This window comes from Chaetodon trifascialis, chromosome 24, assembly GCF_039877785.1.
Source record: "Chaetodon trifascialis isolate fChaTrf1 chromosome 24, fChaTrf1.hap1, whole genome shotgun sequence".
In the NCBI taxonomy this organism is placed as follows: Eukaryota; Metazoa; Chordata; class Actinopteri; order Chaetodontiformes; family Chaetodontidae; genus Chaetodon; species Chaetodon trifascialis.
The window spans coordinates 9,661,362-9,673,018 of NC_092079.1; the positions used below are offsets into that span (position 1 = coordinate 9,661,362).

Here is an 11,657-nt window from a genome sequence, read left to right on the forward strand (position 1 = left end):
CATGTCATCAGGCCGATGTGGAAAAATGCACTAATTTTCCTTTGCAAGGTGCAAAACACTTAGCACACCTGCAGCAACACACAATGCAAACAGTAGATTTGCCGCTGTGCATATCAGCAAATATGAACATACTGAAGTAAAGATCAGACTGGGCGCCTCTCTGGTTTTTGTTCCCAAACCTGGAAGGAAATTTCCAGCCCGTCAGCCAACCGGAGTCATATTTTCCACTCTCGAAGCCAAAAAAGCACTACAGTCCGAGAGGGATTACGGCGAGCTTCCAACTTTCCTTATCAAAAATTGGTTTCTCCACATCATCCTACTTCCAAACCGCCTGCTTTGTTTCACTGACATCAACTTTATTTTAAGTCACTGGTCTTTTTTTTTTGAGTTTTGTCCGTCCTCAGAAATCACAATACTTCTCTCCCGCAGTTTCAATTCGCCAAGCATCCTGATGCCTCATATCCAGTGCAAATTCCAGACAACAACACATCAAAGCAATTCATTTGGCACATTTGGGAACTCACTATCTTGCCAAAATAGTCCAGTGGTGCTCAAGAATAATCAGATGCATCCTCTGTGAATCCTTGGCTGCACAGAAACTTCACCGATGGGGGAAAAGCTGCCTTATAAGGGAGCTCCACATTTAGCCTGGTGTGTCAGTGTAGGCTTGTGTCACATGAAATGGGGCACACACACACTCTGTATGGGCCACGGTAAATCCGGGCCACAGCTCCTGACACATAAAACCCCAATCCAGGCTTCACAAAGTGGATTTTGGCTTATTATCAGTGTAAAGATCCATTAAGAAAAGCAATTAAGGGGAGTTTTTAAGCGAGCTTTATTCCGAAATCCAACAAAAATCACTTTCAACTTTCAGTACCTTGTGGCCATCCTGGTTTCTGAAGGAGACGAGAGGAAGTTACCGCCTGGTTTAAGGTTTTAAACTCTTGAATATGTGCTTCACAGGTGGCGTTGATCTTCTCTGCTCCTATTTATGTTATGCATAAATGTATGTGAGTGTGTTTGAAGCTTGTGTCTCAGTTTCAAGACGGGCTGAGAGAAAGAGAGACAGAGTGCGTGCGAGTGAGAGTCCAGATGACCATACATGGCGAAACCTCATTTTACAGCTTCCTCTTTGCCAGGAGGCCTTTCGCACACCAAGACGAGGCATCACACCACACATTTTTCTGCGCGAATGCATGCGTGTGTGTGTGTGTGTGTGTGTGTGTGTGTGTGTGTGTGTGTGTGTGTGTGTGTGCATGTGTCGGGTCATATCTCGTCTCAGGCGGGACAACACGTTCTTCTAAATTTGGTTGTTCCTTGACGCTTTTCACACAACATCCAACAGCAGAAGGATGAGTCCGAAGCAAAATAAACACAACATCCCATAAGTTCATTCATCAAGCGAGGACGCAGCAGATGGCTGCTGACTAAAGCTGAAAAATGGGCAATTTAAAGCACATACTTGATATTTAAAAAAGCCCAGTCGCTTCTAAATACTTCATTTGTTGAACGGCGTGATGTTAAACATTGAAACATTTGCTTTCACCCACATGCCGCTGAGGTCCAGCAGTCTGCAGGCTCCCAGCGTAACAATACCAACTCATCACTTAGATGAGCTGCGAGAGGGCGTGACGATGGATCTCTTGATTATTGGATCAATTGTTTGGTCTATTGAACATCACGAAACAGTGAAAAACATCCACTCTAGTCAAATGATATCTTTAAAATGTCTAGTTTTGTCTCACGAATGGTCCAAAATCCAAAGATATGCAGCAGTTTTTGTTGGAAAAAATGAAATTTGTTCGATTAATTGAATCGAAAGGCTGCACGGCTCCCAGAAGACAAGATTAAAAACTACTGCAAACGACTTCAAAGCCAGCGAAAACCAACTTATTCCTGTTTTAACTTTCCTTCGTTTCAACAGCGCGAAGTTCAGGAGCAAGAAGCACAGGTTTGTAAAAGATTTAAGACCCTGTATGAAGAAGCGAGCTTCTATTACACAGCCCGATCATCAGAAACGTGTAGTCTGACAGAGATCCAGCACTGCTTATAGAGATCATGGCTCAAATTCAGTCATTTCTTACATAAATATGAAGTCCAGGTAACATTGAAATGGGATACTGAAGGATTAATAGCTAAAGGGTCTGCACACAGAAGCCGTTACTGGGACAGTGTACTCATACAAAGCCCTTGACTGTTCATACAAACACAGTCAGTGCCTCTGCTGAGCTCACCGACATGGGAAACGTGATGAGACTGCACAGCAGCCGTCTGACCTCTCCGTCCTTTCTGTTGGGTCTCACTGCCGGGCTGATGGAGCCTTCAATGAGCAAAAAGGCCGTCAAAAATAGCTTTGATTGGCGGATTAATCCACCGTTTTACATCCACTCACAGTATATTGACGGGATGGAGGAGAAGAGGAAATGAGCTGATCCTGGTTCAGTGAGGAGGATCTTCCAGAGAGGGCAGCAGAAGTTCACGATCTGAAAAGACACGAAACGGCGGGTTTTACATATGAAAGTCTGCAGATTCTACACAAAATGTCAGTCCAGGCTCGTTTTTGTTAGTTTGTCCGCATCACTTTATCTCTGGAAGACCACAATAGGACATCTTTTCATATCAGAGACACTTTTTTTGGCAAATATATGAACATGAGTCCAGTCAGTACTCACTGAGAGGCCATTCGTGCTCACTGTCTGCACCAGAAAAATAAGAAATAACGAAAAAGTCAGTCAGAGCAGTTCTGTCAAAAACAGATTTGCCCCCATGTTGTTCGATTGAGCTAATAATAGAGGTGTTCCCTGCCTCTGTGTGTGTGTGTGTGTGTGTGTGTGTGTGTGTGTGTGTGTGTGTGTATGTGTGTGTGGGCCCTGTGGGATCGGCATCAGAATAAAGCATGAATAATTTCTTTAGACGGACGGAGCAGCTGTAGCCCTTTTCACATGAAAATGAGCATCACCCACACCCTTCCACACACACACACACACACACACACACACACACACACACACACACACACACACACACACACACACACACACACACAGTCTCACTCTTTGCCATGTCACTCTCACCACCAGCTATTTCTCAACCAGTTCCTTTCTGAATTACACTGCTGAACAAACACTGAAGCCTCACACGACCTCGCTCAGGATCGAGAGAATATTCATAATGTAAATATTTCCAATCTAGCAAGAAAACCCTCAAACAAATTTCAAGACGGGATGATAGTTTATACATCATTTATATTCGCTGTAAACTGAGCTACTTCCTGGAATCTCCCTTTCTGGAACATGGCTCTAAGTACACATTAGAGCTGAGCAATAAATCAATATTTTATCAATATTGTGACTGAATTTTTGGATTCAGAAATGCAAAAGATGAACAAACCGTTGACGGCAGGCGGAGGATGGTACACAAGCAGAGTACAAGCTCCATACAGTGTAAGTGAAACTGCTTCTTGCCCGAGCAGCATCACTTCCTTCTGTTGTTTCAGGAAGTCTCAAAAAAAAAAAAAAAAAGTCGGCGAGTAACCTTCAGTCTGCTTTCGTCTGTGCTGCATTAACACCTGGCTGCGCTGACATGGCCTTTAAATAACTGTGCCCTTTGTCTGCTTTGAGCGACACACATCTCGACGCGCATTAACTATTATTATCGAGAGCTGGTGTATAAGTGAGAATCACACAGCATCACCTGATTTGACCCAACATCAGGTCTTACCTGTCCAACAGTCTTTTAAAGAAGTGACGACCACACAGAACATCCTCGGAGTCTAAAACCACACACGCACACGCACGCACGCACGCACGCACGCACGCACGCACGCACGCACGCACGCACGCACGCACGCACGCACGCACGCACACACACACACACCACTGACTCCCCAGTAGCCACCTCATGCAGGTGGAAACCACTTTCACTCTTGGTTGAATTGAGCCATACAACTGAGATAAACTCACTGGTTTGCAATAAAAATCATGCTGTTTATGAGATGATTCAGTCTAATCAGACACCACCTTGATATTAGCAGCATAATTATCTCATGGATGGATACATCGTTAAAAAAGTCAAATTACTTGGTGGGTTTGTGACAGAGAGAGACTGATGTTGACCGAACAGCTGAGTGACTTCCTGCCACTCGAACCACATCGAATGCAGCTATGTAACTCGCTGTGGGGTTGACAAAGGCGGGTGTCTCTTGAGGTCAAACATGACAAGAGAGACTTAAAAAACCCCTGTGAGTCTGAAGCGTTTGAAGAGACGCGGTGAAAGCAGAAGTGGGCTGGTCACGACGGGCGACCAGTCTGGTTCAGAGGAAAAACTGCAAGCGCCAGTTCCCACAGCGTGAAGGAAGTAATCAATGAAGACTTGCTGACACGAAACTAAAGGATGACTGTCCGTTGAAGGTGGACAGTCATGCTGGATCAGACAGAACATAATCTAAATTCCTTCTGCTGTCAGACAAGTAAGACAAAACTGCTCAGCATCCCACTGAATACTCATTTCTTCTGTTGTCTGCAGCCATGCTAGCAGCTCCACGTGGCTGCACTGTGCTTTGAGTAAATGCTAACTCTAGGCCCTTTGCATGCTAACATGCTGAGATTTAGCATGCAAAAATGTGCTAATTTGCTCTAAACACAAAGTACAGCTGATGGGAATGCCATTCGTTTTGTGGAAATTAAATGGCGGATTCATCCAGAGGAAGACGTGAATGAATCCATCCAATAGCTGATGAGATATTTCAGTCTGGACCAGGGGTGGACGCTGCCATCCACAGACGTCATGGACTTTCAGGGTTTCAATCCGCAGGCTACGTGAGCGGCTAGTATTTGTTTGTTCTTGTACAAGAAGAAAACACTCTCAAACCGACCCATGTGACCATGACTTCATCTGGACTGAGGACATGTGGGCATCAGCCAATGAATCATCAGGATGAGGAGACAAAAACCTACAACAAAACAAAATGTGACGCCGACCTGTGAGTCACCTCCATGAAGTCGCACAGGCTCATTACAGATACCACCACAGGCTTCTCCCTGATTGTTAAAATAGCTTTTCTGCTGCAGCAGATGGTCGACAAAGAGAGGACAACAGGAATTTTAGAAGACATAAAATGTAGAGAAGTGCATCTGTCACATTCTGGGCTGTAAATATGTTGACAAAACTGAACCTCAGACGAGGGAAAGCAGCCGAACTCTTCACAGCTCTGTTTCATGTCTCTGGTCCGGGTTTGCACGAGGGGCCGGTGTCTGAGCCTCCGGCCATCTGTGCTGCAAAGACGCCGTTTGCCAGGACGGACATCATGTTTAACATCACATGGCTGCAGGATGTTGTCACTACAAAAAGGCGAGTGCACACACATGCTCTGAGCTGCCAAAGACGCTCTGATATCTTGCTCCACCTTGTTATCCCAGTGTAACTTCACTGGTGTGTGGATGAAGCCTGCACACCCACATCTACCTGAGCAAACGTCCACTCGGCGTGACGCAGCTTCTTTTGTGCACCTGAATGTCCCAGGCTTTGGTTTACACTTTCATTTCACACTGTAAACATCCAGCACAGAAGTCCAGAATTTCAGCTCAAGCTGACAGCGAGGACGGCTCCTTTCATCGGTTTCACCTTTTCAGTCCTCATCCACGAATTAAATTTACTGTTCGCACATTTTTCTAGATTTTCTGAATATGTTGTGTGAGTATGAATGAGTTGTGCGCTTTAGTTGTTAGCAAGCAGGTTAGGTTCAATCTTTAAGTCCTCTGTCCAGCCTGAATAGAGCTTTCAAAGGCTCCATAACTTCCCTTCCAAAATCCCTCCTACAAACTATCCTTAAGAGCTGAAATGAAGCAAAAAATGCCCAATATTCATGAATCCAAGCATCTAAATTGTGATAATTTCCTGCTCTCCTTCAACAATGTGACCGAACAAGCAATTTGAAGACAACGCTCTGGGCTTTAGGTCAGCGAAGAATCTGGATTTTTCAGCTAAAGCCATCACACCACGAGGCTGCCTGACCAGCTCTGCTGAAAAGATTTCTGGAGGTCACCCTTGGTTGGACACACTGACAGCAGCATACAGAAGTCATCCCATTACCTTTGCATGTTTTAGAAAAGTGAAAAGCACAACACATCTGCCTGAACACAGCACTGACACTGTGGTAAAACATGCTGCAAGCACCTTTATGAAATGATGCTCCAGCAGTGACTGTTAGCAGAACCATCCATCTCTGCCGGCTCAGTCGAGCATCATTTTGCAATTACTTGCAGCAGAAACGCAGCAAGGACTCCTGTGATTGGTTACAAGATAACCCATTAGCATACAGCATGATTGTGCATTTTCTCCCAAATGCCCAAACGCGGCTCAGATGTCATCCTCAAGACACACAACAGTCCAAATCAGGGTGGCGCCGGTCAAAATGCTGGCGAAACAGACGGCAGCACACATACCCGAGGACGTCTGCTCCGCTGCGCCTGCTGCCGATGGATGTAAACAAACTCACGCCGCAGACGCCGTCACGAGGCAAAGAGACTGCAGCTGCTGTCAGTGCTCGCCCGCTGCTCTTCCTCCCGCCTCCCATCTCTCCCTCTCTCTTCCTCACCCTTTACTCTCTCTCTCTCTCTCTCTCTCTCTCTCTCTCTCTCTCTCTCTCTCTCTCTCTCTCTCTCTCTCTCTCTCTCTCTCAAGCATTCAAGCACATTAACTCCTTCTCTGCCTGGTCTGCAGCAAAAACAGCATCGCCTCTCTCAGGACGAATCCCTCGTGGATGAGACGCTGCTTCTGTTGCTTAGTGCAGGGGGAGGACAAAATAATAGAAACATCTGTCAGTATCATGCATTCCAACAGCACCACCGCCTCCAAAATGACCATGATGAATAAACATCAACAGTTTCAACAAAAACTGAACGCTATAATCTCTGTGAAGGTTGTACTTATTGCTGTTGCATTAGTTTTAGCGAGGTGTACCGAATAAACTAAGAGTAAATGAGTGAAGTGAGAATTTGCCCCATTTCTCTCTCATAAACCAAGAATTATCTAATAAACAATCAGCAGACAAGCAACAAATGTGTCATGATATTTATTTCCTGTATTTCACAGTTTTTCATAAAGAGGAACAACATATGATTGTATTGGTTAAATGAATAGCCACATCCTCAATATTTTCATCAAAAAAACTTTACAGATCACAGCTTTAAAACTGCACCGAAACAAAACAAGTCAGATTTTATTTCCAGGACAAAAACGCCTCATTCGACGGACATTTTTTGCAGTGGACGTGGCTCGTACACAGAAACCTCAGGGAGACAAATCATGTTTTTTTGCAAAGCTCCATGTGGTGGTCCGGTCCTATCTTTGGCAGGGTGCGCGCACGCACACACACACGCACACACACACACACACACACACACACACACACACACACACACACACACACACACACACACACACACACACACACACACACACACACACACACACACACACACACACACACACACACACAGGTTCCACTCTTCTTTTTGATGCCTCTCCATTTTCCCCACTGCTCATCAATATTTGATCCCGCTGTTGAAATGAGAGCGCCCGGCATCAGCTGGCCGCTGTGCCTGTGGACTGTTAGTCAGAGCATTCACACTGATCACATGTGTACAACGACGTGTGTGTGTGCACGAGACGCTGAAGAAAAAGGAGCTGTGCGTCAAAGTGCATGAAGCCTGTGTGTTTACATAAAAGCTCACGATTTACGAGGAGAAAGGGGGAAAGACAGATGTCTGGAGATGTTTAACAACGTAACAGTGTGGAGAGAGGGAGTGCTTTCTGTTAATAATTGAGCATGATGCCATCAAATTGGATGCAGAGAGGAGAAAAAAAACACTCAAACACAGAATGTTTGCTCCTAATTGGATGTTACTACTTCTTCTTAAGTTTTCTGAAGAAATAAATGAGAAAAAAAAACACATTTTGTTCCCTTTAATCTTTTACCGTGATGGCAAATAATCGAAGAACTTTGGCATGAACATAATAATGAAATTAATGTTGAAATAAAGGAGAAAACATATATATATTAAACAATAAAAACTGCTCTATTTTCAAGGCACGTTGCATTATATTTTCAAAGATTCAACTCCTGAATTCCTCTTTTTTCATTTAAAGCTTTTAATGAGAGCAACGAGCGACTGACTGAAAATGAATCGGCCTTTAATTTGCCTTTTTTCACCCTCTCATATCTGAACATTTTCTGGTTTGCTGACTCTTCTTGATGTGTTTCTAACTCCATATCTGCATTTTCATAGAAGCGTTCAGTTTGATGCTTTCTGGTGAGACCGGTTGGTTATGAAGTGATCCATTTTGCTGAAGAGGATGACACAACTCATTACTGGCCCGCTGAGTGTCTATCCACCCGCATCTTCTCGTTATGTCAGCTGTACGCTTCGCTTCCTCCATCTTTTAAAACCACACGGGCAATAAGGCGCCAGCGAAGCCGTAACGCATGTTGCCACACACACACACACACACACACACACACACACACACACACACACACACACACACACACACACACACACACACACACACACACACACACACGTGTTCACTGTAAATATGTCGAGAGCGAGCGAGACGGGCAGATACAGAGGAAGTCACAGATGAGGATGAATCAACAGGCTTCTTCTGGAGCCTCTGGAGCTGAGTGGGAGAGTGTGATGAGTCACACACACACACACACAACGAAGACAGAGGACGCTAATCATGAAATTTCCAATCAAATCACACACAATCAATGCAGACCTGACTAAAAACACACTTCACCTCCGATCTGAAACCTGTCCAATCAAGCGAAAGCCACACAGATGAAACTGCGAGCTGACGAGCTGGACCGAGAATCGATGGGCAACTATTTAGATGATTGATTTATCGCTTCAGGCTGCAGCTGACGACTATTTTGTAATCACCTATCAGCCTGTGGATATTCAGAAAATGACAGAAAACTATGAAATAAGCCCAAGCTGACATCTTCAAGCTTCTTCTTGTGTCCAAACAGAAGTCCAGTTAGCTTAATAAAGCACTTAAATGACTAACTGATACCAAATCAGTTAACTGGAATATATAATAATATTACATATGGAAAAGGTTCCCAACCCTGACACTGTGATAATATAAGAGAAGAAGGCCTTTGAGACATTCACAGCGTCTCTCAAAGCGCCAGCTCCCACGTCAAATCTGCATCAAGAGTGATCGTGATGAAAAGCCGGCTGCCTGCATGCTGTGCTGTTACATTAAAGCAGCTGGTCTGAGCCAAGAACTGACATGATGTTTAGGCTGGAGTGGCAGAGAGAGCGACAAGCAGTGATTTATGTGGAAGTGCAGGGGGGAAATGGAAAAAGTGGGGCTGGGGGAGTACACAACATGTAGCTGGATGGTGCAAAGCAAAGATGCAGAACTCCTGTAGAGCTGCTCCTGTTAGAGCAATGACAAGCGACTTCAGTGGCATCAAATTAAGTGACTGCCTGAGACAAAGATCCAAAGATCCTCCAGCAGGAAGGATAGAAGGTGTCGCACATTGTACAGACGGCTGCACCTTTTCACTTCCTCATTTTTGTCTTTGTCTCCATTTTCAGCTGGCTTCAGAGAAGAGTAAAACACGAGCAGCCTATCACAGCTTTGTGGGCCAGGCCGTGTTGAGGAAGTGCGATGTGGCGCCTGCTCTATGTATGGAGCCTATACAAGTAACGTGATGCTTAAGTGACATGATGACACTTGAGGCAGCTCTCCTCTCTGCACAAAGCTGGTGAGATGGGACTGAAAACGAAAACTGACACAACTTTGCAGCCGCAAATCACACAAGGGGAACTAGATTTAAATGTTGCCTGGCACAAGAACAGAGGAACATCCCCACCTGAAGCCACTTCTGGTGCCGATCTTTGAATGTGGTCACACACAGCAGCCCATGCATGGCACACACACACCCACAGCGAGGGCCTCATTTTCAAGCAGGCCACTGTGATACTCATAGAGAGCATCATCAGCTCGTCCTGAAGCGACATCCACGCTGACCTTGACTCCTGCACGGTGAAACTCAACACCACCCTGATGGCTGGCAGAGACTGCGGCGAAATGTGTGGACAACATGCAAACTCACACACACACACACACACACACACACACACACACACACACACACACACACACAGACAGAGTCAGCACCTGTGCACATCCACAGTCAGCATCCAGACACACATCCAGCATGCATGCATGCACACTCACTCACACAGTAAAATCAGTATTCTCACACTGTAAAATGACTCAAATGCATCTGTGCGTGTGTGTCAAACAGGATGATTCACTGCAAGTACACCCATGACATAGCAATAAATACTGCATGTTAATGTTCTCACACACACACACACACACACACACACACACACACACACACACACACACACACACACACACACACACACACACACACACACACACACAGGCTGGGAGGAAAATGCACCCTTTCCTAACTTAGTTACGTAATACTAGCGGCAGCAGTGTTTCTCAGCCTGTGACCCGCCTGCCACTCTCAAGGAGCCACTTATGGAAGACAATATGTCCTGACAGAGGACATTCTTCATATTTTAATCCACTATACACCAATTTAAATCAATATTATATCCCATCTAACGTGTTTTTATTGCTGTTTATCCACCTCCTGTCCTGATTTGTTGGCCTGCTGGACTCCAATGCTGTCTGTCTTCTCATATGTCTTCTCATATTTATCATTTGCGTCCCAGAAATAAAAGTAAACATTGTCTTGTTGACTGCAATACGTGCGAACAAACTAACGCTTCCGTTTCCGAACTTACCGCTGACAGTATAAACACCAACAAAGCCGCAGCCGTTAGCGCTTTGGCCGAGAAAAGCCGTCATCATGTCACGTATTTTGAATTAAAATTCAACGTAATTAGCCATAACTTACCGGTTCGGCTTCGTGTTGTGTTGATCTATCCGTTTGTGGGATAAAAGTCAACTGTTACGAAGAGAGTATCCTCAAACTGCCGCACTGTGTGAGCTTCTCCTCCAGGCTGGAACTGTAGCAGAGACAGCCACTTTGCCACGCCCCCTGCGTGCGACGTATTCTGCGTCATCACGCAGGCTCCTACGCAAGACGTCGATTTCATGTCAAAACTGAAAAAAAAAAAAAAAAAAAAAAAAAAAATAATAATAATAATAATAGTAATTCCAGATAAACACACGAATGTAGCTGTTACTTCTCTCCCCTTTTATCTCTGTGGACAAAAGTACATTTACTCAAAGACTTCCCTTAACTGTCATTTTAACTGTAAGTGAAAATTGTGATTTTATCCTCATTTATTCTTCTACCAGAGGCAAATATTGTCCATTTTACTATATTTAGTTTACAGCTATAGCTCTAGATTTTACTCATGAAACATATAATCAGTTTAAAAAACTGAAGTAGTAGTAGTACTACTCAACCAATATAATAAATAACAATCAGCTACAACATGAAAAAGCACATGAAAGAATCAATAATATATCATACATAACACTGACAGGGGCCGTTTTTAGAGTATTTTTATAGTTGTCTTCTCTCGCCATCTTGTGTATTTTATGTGCTATTGCAGGTTTCATCAGGCGAAAACTTGCTTTCA

General features: G+C 44.4%; 1 protein-coding gene across 1 annotated transcript in view; it reads right to left on the bottom strand.

Annotated features, from left to right (window-relative positions):
• Positions 1-11,071, bottom strand: part of LOC139351982 (inositol polyphosphate-4-phosphatase type I A-like) — a 34,562-nt gene extending 23,491 nt beyond the window's left edge. The window contains exons 1-2 of the mRNA XM_070993962.1: positions 10,964-11,071; positions 2,396-2,486 (exon numbers count right to left, since the gene is read on the bottom strand). The gene's annotated coding sequence lies outside the window, so the exon portion shown is untranslated. The remainder of the gene's footprint in view (positions 1-2,395; positions 2,487-10,963) is intronic.
• Between the last annotated feature and the right edge of the window lie 586 nt (positions 11,072-11,657).